Source organism: Dipodomys merriami, unplaced genomic scaffold (assembly GCF_024711535.1).
Source record: "Dipodomys merriami isolate MVZ:Mamm:240054 unplaced genomic scaffold, mDipMer1.0.p SCAF_103, whole genome shotgun sequence".
In the NCBI taxonomy this organism is placed as follows: domain Eukaryota; kingdom Metazoa; phylum Chordata; class Mammalia; order Rodentia; family Heteromyidae; genus Dipodomys; species Dipodomys merriami.
Window position 1 is genome coordinate 1,024,129 of NW_027202305.1, and position 13,423 is coordinate 1,037,551.

Here is a 13,423-nt window from a genome sequence, read left to right on the forward strand (position 1 = left end):
AGGAAATATAATTCTAGTTTGGCTAGAAGACAGCATATAAAAGAGTGTGTCTCATTTCTAAATAGATAAAAGTAGAAAGACTATCATATTGAAAACCCTTTGAAACTACTGAAGATCCTTAAGCAATTTCCAATAAGACACCATTGGTAAGTGAAACACTAATACTAATAAATGTGATCATAGGAAGACAGCTGGATTAAATATCAATATTATAGAGTAGGACATTCTGGTCATTTTGATAAAAATGAGCTGTCAGTGGAATAAAGTGGAAATAAATAGAAGGTTATAGAGTCCATATACTTTTTGTTCTTGAGAACATTTGAGTGTGAGATTTGACACAGAATTCAAGGGCTATTTTGAAATTTTAAATCCCTAACATGAAGGTCATGTGTTCCAAACACAGACACCTACACAGTAGGTGAGCTTGGGAGGGTGGGGTACTCGAGTGAAGATCTGCACTCAGCTCCTGTGGATGGCTCCATCACTGTTGAAGTGAACACAATCAGAATGCAAGAGTTTCTGCTCAGCTCAATGGCTTCCATCAAGGAGAGACAAGAATGGGGTTTCTTTTTGGCTAACAATGAATACTAAAGAAAAAAAAAATGGATAAAATGTGAGCGCTTCCCCAGGGTCTGGGAGTTCAATATGTTCTCAGTGGGTGAGAGTTCTTACCTGTAAATGGCTTTCCATCCACTTGACTGAAAGATGTCAGAAGAAACAACAAAGCGTGTCTCTTAGTCCTTTCTACAACGCAGTGGGTGATGCCATCTGCCCTGGTGAGTGTACAGAAAAGCTCGAACCTCAAACATGGCTGCTAAGCTATCTCTCCTGGGATGATCTGAAAGAAAGTCTGGGAAAAAACCCCTAGGTTTTCAGTGGTTCTACATTTTAGAGTTGTATCTCTGATCTGTTCATAACATGTAAGCTGGAATGCCTTAGTAATTCAACACACTGTGGCTAAATTCAAGAGGAATGTGGTAGCTTTGGGAGGCTGGTCTTTCAAACAGCTTTGCTGAGCTTATTTTGGAATGAGCCTGTGTTCAGCTGAAAAAGAAACCATCATCTGCTCTCTTTGACAAACCCACTGGTCTATGGGATGATAATTCAGGAAGAAAATGGTAGTGTTTTGTATTAATTGAACAATGAACTGAAACTGAAATAATGAAATTAAGCTTGTCCCAAGACAACACAGATAGAGTTTGCATTTAACTCCTAAGTTTTCTGGTGAATGTAGCTGTGAGAAAAGTCTCCCTTAAGCCACTCCAAGGCACATGGTGGAGGCTTGGATTCCAGTGGGGTCTCTCAGTCACTGTGCAATGACAAATTGGAGACCATCTCCGTGTTCTGTTTTACTTCTTGGCTACTGGCAAATGGTTTGCAGCAGTATTAGAAGGCCAGGAGATTATGTATGAATCATCTATTGAGCACAATGATAGAAAAGCAATGGTTAGTGGGTGGCAAACACATTTATTACACACATTTTATTACCATGCTGAAGTTCATCCAGTTCTTTCATTCTTTGAACAGCTGCCATGTCTGGTATTAACCAAGAAGGCAGGCAGGCAAGGCCTAAAAGCTCAACATCAGGTATAATTTAAAATAAGCTAACTAGGAAATGTGAGGAGATCTGTGGGGCTGGGAGAGAATTGGGGGAGAATTGTGAAATGGGTAATGTTGATCAAGATGCATTGTACTCATAAGCTGACAGGCTGAAATGAAACCCTTCTGTACCACTACTTTATGATAATATAAGATAAAATAAAATGCAAGATAATAATTGCTGTGATTGACAAGCAGACAGTAGAAGTAGTCAAAACTAAAGCACTTATGAAAAAAATAGTTTCAGTTACACATTTTAGGAATGCTTGAGCTAATTCATATGTAACTCATAACAATGATGTTTTGGATGAAACAATTTTTTTAAATGTATATGAGTGTTTTGTACATTAACAAAATATCTTAATATTACAAGTAACCAGAAAGCTAACAGAACTTGAGTGGCTGGTATATAAAGAGGTTTTTATACACACAAACACCATTATCTCAACATCTGCAGTAGCTGCCACCCACTTCCTCACCAAAGTGTCACTTTCTGTTATCTGCATCTATGCCTTTTTCTCTGAGGCGGAACACTGGCTCTATTTGTAGTGAATTCTGTTAATATTGCAGTATAAACAACTTGTAGATTATATATCGAGCTCTATAGCTGCTCAAACAATGAGCATCCTTGGTGGAATCTGAGGGCAGTGAACGAGCCCAGTTAGCAGCACAGCACAATGGAGCGGAAGCAGTGTGCAACCTAGCCACGGAGGCATTTCTGAGGTTCGAACCCAGCCTCTCCTGCTACTTGTGTGATGCTTGGTCTCCTTGTGCTTCAGTTCCTCCTTAGGGTACGTCACTCAGCGCTGTAGTCACCTAAAATCAAACAGAGTAAGCGTTGTATTTCTCTTTATTAAACAATCCTACTTGAAAGAACACTGTCAGCCTCTGAAAGTTTTAGAAACAAACAAAATTACTAAACTTTCCATATTTGTGGAGTATAAAAGGGATATTACATACACTAATTTTGAAGCATATTACCACTGAGTCATAACTCTGACGCTGCTCATTCCTGGCTGTTTTTTGAGATAGGTTCTGGCTTTCTGTACTGACACGTGCCTGGCTAGATCCACCTAGGTTGGTGATAACTGTGATAACAGTCCCAGGCCCCTGTGTCCAGCTCTCTGTTGAGATTTCTTCCTGGGTTGGCCTCAAACTGCAGTTCTTCCAATCTCAGCCTCCCAAATAGCTCAGATTACAGATGTGCGTCCCCCAGCCCCCAGCTTCAATGTGCAGATTCTTAAGAGAAAGGAGAGGCAGTGGTGATGGGGGTACATAGCCATGCATTCAGGACTTTTTTCTCCCCCAGTGACCTTTGTTCTGCAGTTTGTCCTCTGTCTCTCCCCCAGCCTCCATCTGACAAGCAGTGTTGAGAATGAATACACAGAGCCCTGCCGGCCTGTTTATGGGACAATTACTCAGTCTGATGATGCACTGTCATGGCTTGAAGCTGACTTTTTGACACATGAATAGGACTTTTGATTGTTAATATTCTGCCTGATATACCTGCCTATCTTTAACTTCAATTTCAACTCAAGCAAAAACAAATTGTTGCTCCTTTGTCCCTGAAGTCCTGATAGTAAATCAATTATAAACTCACAAACTGCCCAATGACCACACCCACACTTAAATTTTTATATGCACACACAGATCCCCAAAGAGAGCTTGATAAATAGATGCATCATGTGTGTGCTAGTGAGCAGGTGGGCGCGTGGAGACAGGATGACCTTTATCTTAATAAATACACTGCTCACCAGGGTGAATTTCTGTCGAGATGCTCACAGAGCTGAGCAAAATTCCTTATTTTAGAGCTGAGACTAAATCGCTTGCTCCCATTAAGGGAGACCTTTGTGGCCTTTCCACATTTCCTTCCACAAAACTAAAAGCAGACTAAACATGGGTGACAGCACTTGGTAAAAATGATTGTGGTGACATTTTAGATCTGTCAAGTATCTCTGTAACTACTGCGCCATAGGTAGCCTAATGAGACTGGCCGCATGGCAAGCCAGCCAGGAAAATCCTTTAGAACTCTTGTTACCGAGGTTGGAAGGGGCTTGAACGCTCAAGGCCATCGTTTCCCGCTGTGGAGTCTTTTTGGTACACAGTGAATTCTATCAAAATGTCCTAGAGGCACTTCCCTCTCAGTTGTGATCAGGAAAAGCTCTGGGTAGGTTGGGCTTGAGGTGGGGGTGGACAGGGGGTTGGGCACCTTATGGAAATGGAAATCACGTTCCCAGAAGTGCTGTGCTTGACTATTTCCTACACATACACACTGTGAAGCTGTGGTAAATGGACTCAGATGATGTCGTAAATTATTTAGCCTTTTAATACTAAGGCTTTGTGTTTTTCTGTCACAATAATAAACTTGTAACTCTTGACAATAGTGCTGATGTTTGAATATTTCCTTTGGTGAGATGATTGCAAAAAGATTTATATGCAGAGTAATTGAATATACAAAGCATCAGATTTAGGGAGCTATAGAAAAATAAAAATTATGCATGCCACTTTAATAAATATTTATCGAGAATCTACTCAATGTAACACATTACTCCTGGCACCACAGTACGAACAATGATTAATGCGTGCTTGCTGCACCAAAAGAGCTCAAACACCAGAGACAAAGTTGGGTGTATGAGGGAGTCACAGCCCAATGTAGTCATGAGAATGGAAATGCAGAGGGAAAAGTTACATATTCACCCATCGTCATTTATTTTTTCCTTCCATTTATTTATAGACGTTCACTTAAAAAACTAAGTTCAAGAAACATTGCCATATTTAAGAGTGTATGTATGATCAAATGTACATTTTCTATAGTACCCAGCACAAGACTGAAATAAAAGAGAAATGTGAATGAATTTTATCGCATAAACAGTGTCCTGATGGCTTATTTCTAAAAGGGAATATTCATTAATTATGTAGCCTGCTACACCAGATATTGGTTACTGGGCCAAGTAGTATCTTCTCTTCTGTCTTTGCAACAATGCTATGGTAATGCTATTATGACTTTTTTGGCCAATTTTTAATCCCCAGAAGATCTGCATATGTTACACTTAACTAAAACAAGCCTTTGTGAGCTAAGTGAAGGCCTCCTGTAGACTAATTCTTGATTTTTTCCACAGAGGATATGTTTTAAGACATCTCCAAAGCATGTTGGTAGCCATGGCTAGTTGAGGAATTCTTTTTTTTTTTTAAGTAGGGAAGAAAACCTTTACTTTAGATTTCAAAAATCCAGGCATGATATGCTTAAAGAGTTTAGGCACTGACACTTCTCTTGGAGGAGTTCTTATATTGCTTCAGGGTATCCTCTGCTTCTGTCCACTGTCATGGAATCTTCTGAGACTTACGGGTGCTCTGTGTCTGATCAGAATTATTCCACTCAGAAGTCTAACTTAAAGGCTTGTGGTTCCCTCCATTGGCTGGTGATCACTGCTCAGTACATTCACTTTCCTCGCTCTCTTGGTGAATATGGCTTCTATTTTCTCCTCAAAAGAGGTTATAAATTTCTGTGATCTGTTTTGCCCTACATGAATCACCTTGCACTTCCCCCGGAGAGATAATGGTTCATGCCTTCTGACATGAATGGGGAACACCACAGTGCTGAGGAGTGCAGTGCTGAGTTCTCTGGCGAGGGTTTGACAATCCTACTTGATGACTTTTATAGTTCCCCTGTGATGCACTGAAACAATGGTAACACTTACCCCATACCTACTTATATGGTCCTCACAGAGATGCAAAGACCAGCCCTGCAACAGCTTATGGGAAAGCTGCTCTGCACTCACACACAGACTGTCTACCTTTGGCTCTGAAGCACCCTCTTATTTCTTTCTAAAAAGACATCTGTGGCTGGGCACTGGTGGCTCACACTTGAAATCCCACCTACACAGGAGGTGGCTCAAGGCCAGCCTTGAAAAAGCAGAGAAGTTCGCTAGATTCCATTTCCTAAAAGCCAGCAGAAAACAAGGCTGGAGGCGTGGCTCTAGTGGGAGACTGCCAGCCAAGCAAAGCTTGAGTACCTCCAGGAATAGCGCCCACACACGTTCACTGTGTACATGGTGTGTGTGTGTGTGTGTGTGTGTGTGTGTGTGTGTGTGTGTGTGTGTGTGTGTGTGTGTGTGTGTGTGTGTGTGTGTGTGTGTGTGTGTGTGTGTGTGTGTGTGTGTGTGTGTGGTACCTGGGCTTGAATGTAGAGCTCAGGAAGGTTTTATGGGTGATAGAAGAATATCCAAGCCTCATGGCAGAGGCACCATTGGTATGCACGAGTCCACCCCTCTTCATGCAAGTCTGGTGCATATATTTTGGCCAGGCCTAGATGGAGGCCTGTGTGTAGTGGCTCATGTTATTGGACAGGAACCTTTAGTTGATGGAATATACATATTTTTAGCGACCTCTGTGTATGTTTGAGACATCATCGTTGCTATCATGGATGATTGACGAGCCTGCCCTTTTGTGTAGTGTCAGGGTCAGACACTATCCTTATTCTCCAAACCTATTAGCATCTTCTGTTATCCAAAATGATACATGATAATCTGTATTCTAAGAGTGTTTTCTGTATACACATTCTTGAATAGGCTTTCTGCAAGGAAGGACAGTTAGGTTCTTGCTCAGAAGATGGACCAAATGGAATAATGTAAATATTCTATCTCCTAGGATGCTGAATGCAAATTCAATTGCTTTAACAATTATTATTCAGGGAATGTGTTTCCATTTTATATATTTATATTTACTGGGAAATAAGGGAATATTATGATAAACTTATGCATCTAAGTACAACAAGTTAAAAGAAATAGAACATTCCATATCAAGCACACAACACACATATGGTTTTGCTATATTTTTCTATAAATATCATTAACACACAATTACTGATGAATTTAAACAAACAATAAGGATTTTTTTCATCATTGAATTACCGGCTGATATTATGGTAGAACCCTGCATTGGAAACATGCATTTATTCATATTTATTTCTTCAAAGATCTAGTCAGACCTTCTCAGATGGTGAATCACTGGGTGAAGGATTACATGAACTCATCACAATTATTGACCTAAAATTTCTAAACCTGTCCTCCTATTTTATTTTCAATTACTTAATGACATATTTGCTCACTTTGAAAATACTATGTAACCATGATGGAGTGAGTCAGGTGCAGATGCAGGTCTTTGAAAGGAAGCCACCTCTGATTACCAAAGCAAAATACAAAATACAAAATACAAAGAAAGGTCAGGGTTTTAAATGTACTGGAGTATTTAATAAGTGTTTCCTTGCATTCTTGTGTTGTGCACTAAGAAAGGAAGAAGTGTTTCCTCAATTTAATAGTGAAACTTTCAGCAAAACATGTTAAATCAAAACATTAGTAAATCTTAAGGTCATTTTCCCCTTATTTTTGAAATAAGAATAAAGGTTTTGCCACTAAAAAGCAGAATGATCTTATGCAATTATTTGCATTTTTATTTCTATTTATTTATACTACATTGAAATAATTTAAAACATGAAAAATTAGCACATCTAAAAACTAGCCCACTCTACTTTCTATAGCACATTTTAGAGGTTTGAAGTAGCTGAAAAATTATTTTGGAATAAGGCCAGCACAAAATTTGTTCTAGTTTTCTTGTCTGAATAAAGATGCCCTGGTAAGTCTTAGGTGTTTCTATGGATATACATCATGCATGCCCAGATATAGAAAAGACATTTTTTCCCTCATCAATTTTCTCTCAGGGAAGGAAATCGAGCACCATCCCTCAGCACTCTGGCTGAAGTCATTCCCTCGGGATGGTGGCCCATCCTGTCTGTACCCAGTACATTTGCTCCCCTTCCCCTTCCCCAGCTCATTGCTTATTTTGCTGGCCTTTACCCCCTCTCTCCTGAGTATTTCAATTTTTTCTTCCAAAGGAAGAAAAAATCCTGCCTCAAGTGTGCTAGGAAACAGAGTGGTGTCCACATTTGACTCCTTCGTCCCTACTTATCAACGGTTTAGGAGGATGAAAGGGAAGTTAGTATTGGAATCCAGGCAAAGTGGCTTCAGACTCCACGTTCCCAATCTCTGCAAAGCTGTGCTTTCCAAATGTAGCTTGGAGGAGATTTAAGACACCTCCTGTGCAAACGAACAGCGCTTCCTGGTTCTGCACTGTCCTCTAACTACAGGCTTCTTTCTTGTAGGTCAGGTTCTGTTTTGCTAAATGAGCTTCTTTGCTAAATGAGCATCTCATTCATATAATTAGCAGCAGCTGGCATCATTGTTTACATTTGAGGGGAGGAAAGGGGAAGGGAAGAAAGTGGAAGATGGGAGGAGAGGGGAGAAAAGGGGGGAAGGGAGGAGAAGTGTGGAAGAAATACAGGAAAAGAATTTGCACGTGTTCCCTTCACCCAGGGGCTCAAGCTTGTCTGGACTCATCTTTTCTAGGCTATTAGTCAGTACATATAATAGCAACCAAACAATGTTAGCAACATACCACTGTAACTTTTCCTTCCTTAAATTAACAAGTTTATTTGTTAATTTGCTTAATTAGGGAGTTAATTAAATAAAAGCACTAACAAACCCTGAATGCTTTAAACTATTTACAGAGATGGAAATGATCTCTTCTGGGCTTTGGTCTGTGATAGAGAGGGACTTTTACCCAAGACAAGATCACCTTTCCAGTGCAGAAACTACAAAACACCACCCCAAAATTCAGGAAGGTTTACCAGGGCAACTGCTCCAACAGGAACCCAGGCCTCCAATATTTGTTTCTATTAGCCTTGAAACTGTGAAATTCCTACCGTGGTGAGAGACTTGTAAGGGGCTTAATCAGTCTGGCTTCCATTTTAAATGTATGCATACATACATAAATATAGTTTTGACTGATTAAAACTGTTAGGTTTTTAAAAAGAGGTATCCGAGTAAGAACAGCACCAAGCACGTGGTATTCAGGTAAGGGGTAGGTTTATTCAGTAGACCTGCTGGGACCAGGCAAGATTGACACTCCACGTGGCTGGGAAAGGCCTGGGAAAGAGAGAGAAAAGCTAGAAAAGAGCAGAGAGAGCAGAGAGCGTCTGGGCCTGGGCTAGGCCTTATCTAGGGTATGGGTGAAGAAAGGTGGGGCCACATCAAATAAAGATGTGACCTCAGCGGATGCAGATGTGACCTCTTCCTGGTGTGCTAGTTGCCTAGGTAACGGAGGTACTGGGTGGAGATTTTGCTGCGAGGAGGGTGGAGTCTGCTAGCCATCCTGGAGCAGACCTTACAAAAATGTGCTTTGTCCCTTTGGTAAAATTCTTTTTTTAATTCTTTTTTTTTATTGTAAAGATACTATACAAAGGGGTTACAGTTACATGAGCAAGGTAGAGTCTATTTTGTATCAAGCATTGTTATCCCCTCCTTTGTTTTATGCCTACCATCCTTTCCTCCCCCTGGCAAAGTTGTCAAGTTAATTTTCAACATAGTGTCTTGTACATCTTGTTGTTACAATGGGTCATCCTGTAACCTTATTTCGGCATTTTGTTATTTCCCTTCCCTTGCCCAAATTAGAAAAATGTATTCTGTGGTTTTATTCTTTTAAAAAATGTCTGTACGTAAGTGGATGGTCATTATCTAGGGGAGGAACGTCTCCCGGGCTGCGGTGCCTGGCTGCCTCCATCCCAGCTTACCTTTTGGCGTAATTTCTCTTTCACTGCTAGTAGAAAATTTAAGAACCAGATATTATTTTTTAAAAGTTTTCATTTTTCTCTCACTGCTTCAAATCTTGACAGAGCAGTTCACATTTTTAAATTATTCAGCTTTGTTTGGTTGCTTTCAGTAGTTTTTAATAAAGTCCAAATTAAATGTTATTTTTTCATACCTTTTGTTGTTATTATTCTCATTATTTAAATATTTCCAGTCCATTTAGTAAGATATTAGAATTATGTCTCTTCTTTCTGCATATTGGAGGAGTTTGTCCTGTAACTACTCTTTTGAGTTGGAGGTGTGGCTCAAGTAGAAGAGTGTCAGTCTAGCAAGCCTGAAACCCCATGTTCAAGTCTCAGTACCACTAAAAGAAAACAAAAGGCATAAGAAAGGTAACTTCTTAAAAATCTTTAGTTATTGGTATGCTAGATATAAAACAAATTAATTTTTATACTTTAGTATTGTAGTTTACTCAATTAGAAAAACTTAAGCAGTTTAAATGCAATGCGCCAATCTTATCATGTTGAATTGCTATGAACCAGGCAAGGAGCCTATACCTGTAGTCCCAGTCACTGGGACTAGGGGCATGGCTCAAATGGTAGAGTACTTGCCTAGCAAATATAAATCCTTAAATTCAATTTCTAGTAGTACCACTACCACCACCACCACCAATAAACAACTTTGATTCTTAATTTCAGACTAAATTAAAATTAGTGGCTCTGTAGAAATCATAAATGCATGTGACAAGAGGAGGTTTTCTTTTCCCTATGTGACATGTTATTTTTCTTGTGGAATATTGTTATCAAGAACTGTCTAGTGTTATGCCTGCTTTATTACCATCACCAATGTACACGAAAACATGCACCAAGCACAATCATGGTAAGACATGAGAAATACAAATACAAATACAAAAACCATGGCACAGCTTTATTTTAAAAAACTGGTTAATGTTTTCTCTAGCCTCATTATTTTTCACATTGGCATTGCCAGGGACAAGAAACAGGTTTGCATGGCCCATTAGCACATTCAAGAAGCCCCTGGCTCAATTTCTAAGGGTGCTCTGATATATTGCTTAAGTTTCATGTGTCTTTTTTTCTTTTTATCTATTTATTTATTTATTTTATTGCGAAAATACTATCCAGAGAGGTTACAATTACATGAGCAACTCAATTAGTACATTTCTTATCAGTCTTTTTTTCTAATAGATTTCTGGACTCATAACATGGAAATACACTTTATAAATCAAATGATACTATTTTGGAATAGTCTATTATATATGTCTTTTGAAGTTACTTCTACATTTTTAATTCATTTACAGACATTGCTAAAATAATTTACAACTAACACAATACCCCTGGTAGTACTTTAGTAAGCAGAAGAAAAACCAAACAAACCCACACAAATGCTCTCTGAACAAAACCTTATAAAGAGTCTGGTAGGAGATCAATACTTTTTTCATGTCTATTTATGATTTAGGAGCTAGGCCAGGGAATAGACAGAATAAAAATATCACAGCCACATGAAGTTGTTTTCTTTTAAATTTAGGTGTATGTTTAAAAGAAAAAAGTTCACATTACTGAAATCAAAGAAAGTTCAAATTCATTTATACTATGTACTATTACACAATTGGAAAGAGAAGTCTGTGACACATTTTGTGATTTGTATTTTATCTCCTATGATTCCATTGGAACACTGAATACATTAATCTTTAAATTGATCATATAAGTAGTAATGGAATCCTAGTTAATAATCAGAAAAATATTCAAATGTTAGAGATTTCCCAAAGATGGGAATGTCTTCAGGCAACTGACAAAGGCTACTTGCCTTTGTACCAGGCTTTCGTACCATACTATTGAATCAACATTTTGTGAGTGAGAACATGCATGTTCTCAAAGCTCAAATGAATGAGTCCTTTGTGTGACATTTTCTGTGCTCATATTACATTATATATTGGGAGTCAGGAAATGAAAGAGTAAAGGGTTCACAATATTTTCTATATTTTGTAATTATTTTATTCACTTAAGCCCAAATCCTGGAAAATAGTTAATAAAACTAATATTTACAAGAAATAATATCCTACCCATCTATAGGGTATTGCTTATACTCAGACGCATTCACTGTTAACAACAGAAGATGGGGTAGGATTTGAGGCTGGAGAATACCATATTTATTCTGGATTCCTGTAGGAAAAGATGGATGATAGTACATAAATCTTTTAAGAAAAAAATAATAAACACAAAAGTTACAGCTAATGCTTGTGATTAAATATAAATCAATATGTAAAAAGACAGAACAGACCAATATAAACAGGCAAAGCATATGAGTAGAACATTCATAAAATTTATTAGAAACAGGATTGAACACAAGAAAACAAGTTCAGTTGAGTACCCACAGCTCACACTTGTAATCCTAGCTACTTAGGAAGCTGAGGACAGGAGAATCAAGGTTCAGAGACAACCCAGAAAGATTTGAGATTCCATTTCCAATTAACCAGCAAAATACAGGCTGAAGGCATGACTCATATTACAGAGTATCATCTGTGCGCAAGAAAACAGAATGACTAAGGCCCCGAGTTCAAGTCCAGATACTTTCAAAAGTAAATTTATAGTCTTCAGGCAAGCAGAAGGGATGGTAGGGGAAAAACGGAGGAGGCAACAATGCTTGATAAGAAATGTACTCATTACCTTGCTCATGTAACTGTAAACCTTCTGTAAAGTATTTCACAATAAAAAACGTACTAAAAAAACTGAAAGTTTGAAACATCAGAAGTCTCCCACATACTCATTATGTGTGTGTGTGTGTGTGTGTGTGTGTGTGTGTATAACTGAAACAGCTTTATTTGTATTTATCTATTTTTGTAGTGCTGAGATAAAATCTGGCATCTTGAACGTACAAAGAAAGCACTCTATCACTGAATTCTGAAATGGCTTTCTGAAGTTGAAGAGCCATAAACCCTTTGCTTCAGTAACAGCACATCCAGGAATCTACGCCAAAAGAGTGTGCATATCACCCCAAAGACAAAGTAATTTCACAAGTATTTATCCGTGACATATTTTCCAGGTATTTAAATATGAGAAAATAATGTCTATAAAGAACGGTTGTATACACACGAGCTATTCCTTAAGATTTGATAAAAGTGGTCAAATAACAAAATGTCCTCCTTAAATTAACAAGTAAATCCTAGAAAACACATAGCTTGGTTAGCAAAAGAAAAACGATTTGAAATGACACCGATGTACCTTACTGGTTATACTGACACCAGCTGCTGGGCAGAGCAAGATAAAGAGGTTGTTTCCCACTTCTAACATTTATCCTTCTGAAACGTTAACTTCTCAATGCAAGCTGAAATGTTTGATTAAATAAAACCTGAATGTACTGAAGATGTTACCTTCCTGAACCTTTTATTAGAATAGCTCGCAGTTACCCACTTTTACCTGGAGTCAGAGCACCAGACGTTTACTGCAGATAGAGACTGGGAACAGGAGAGCACCAGACAAATCACACCAGTCAGAGTCAGCCTCAAGTACTGGGCTCTGCGGGTCACAGGGTCTCAGACCTGGTTAGATTCCCACAGTGGGGGGGAGAGGGGAGAGGAGGAGGGGGAGGAGGAGACAAGGAGGAGGGGGAAAAGGGGCAGGAGAAGGGGGAGGGGGAGAAGGAGAGGAGGAGCAGGAGGAGGGGCACCTTGCAGGGTCAGCCTCAGGGTGCAGAGGGGCAGTCTCTGTTTTGGATCAGGGTCTCAGGCGGGAGTGGAAGCCTGGGCTTCCATTGGCCCGGACGCCGCCAGTCGGCTGGGGAGCGCAGACGCCGGCCTGCAGACCCCCTTGCAGACCCCCCTGTAGAACCCCCTGCAGACCCCCCTGCAGAACCCCCTGCAGACCCCCTGCATACCCCACCCTGCAGACCCCGCCCTGCAGACCCCAGCCTGCAGACCCCCCTGTAGAACCCCCTGCAGACCCCCCTGCAGAACCCCCTGCAGACCCCCCTGCAGACCCGGCCTGCAGACCCCTGCATACCCCACCCTGCAGACCCCGCCCTGCAGACCCCAGCCTGCAGACCCCCTACAGACCCCCTTGCAGAACCCCCTGAAGACCCCCCTGCAGACTCCCCTGCAGACCCCGGCCTGCAGACCCCCTTGCAGACCCCCCTGCAGACCTCAGCCTGCAGACCCCCTTGCAGACCCC

General features: G+C 40.0%; 1 long non-coding RNA gene across 1 annotated transcript; it reads right to left on the reverse strand.

Annotated features, from left to right (window-relative positions):
- Window positions 1-2,329: 2,329 nt before the first annotated feature.
- On the reverse strand, window positions 2,330-11,396 carry LOC138809824 (uncharacterized). Its single transcript, XR_011366954.1, has 3 exons — window positions 11,320-11,396; window positions 9,415-9,603; window positions 2,330-2,415 (listed from the first exon to the last, which is right to left on the reverse strand). It is a non-coding gene; the product is annotated as an uncharacterized lncRNA (long non-coding RNA).
- Window positions 11,397-13,423: the final 2,027 nt, after the last annotated feature.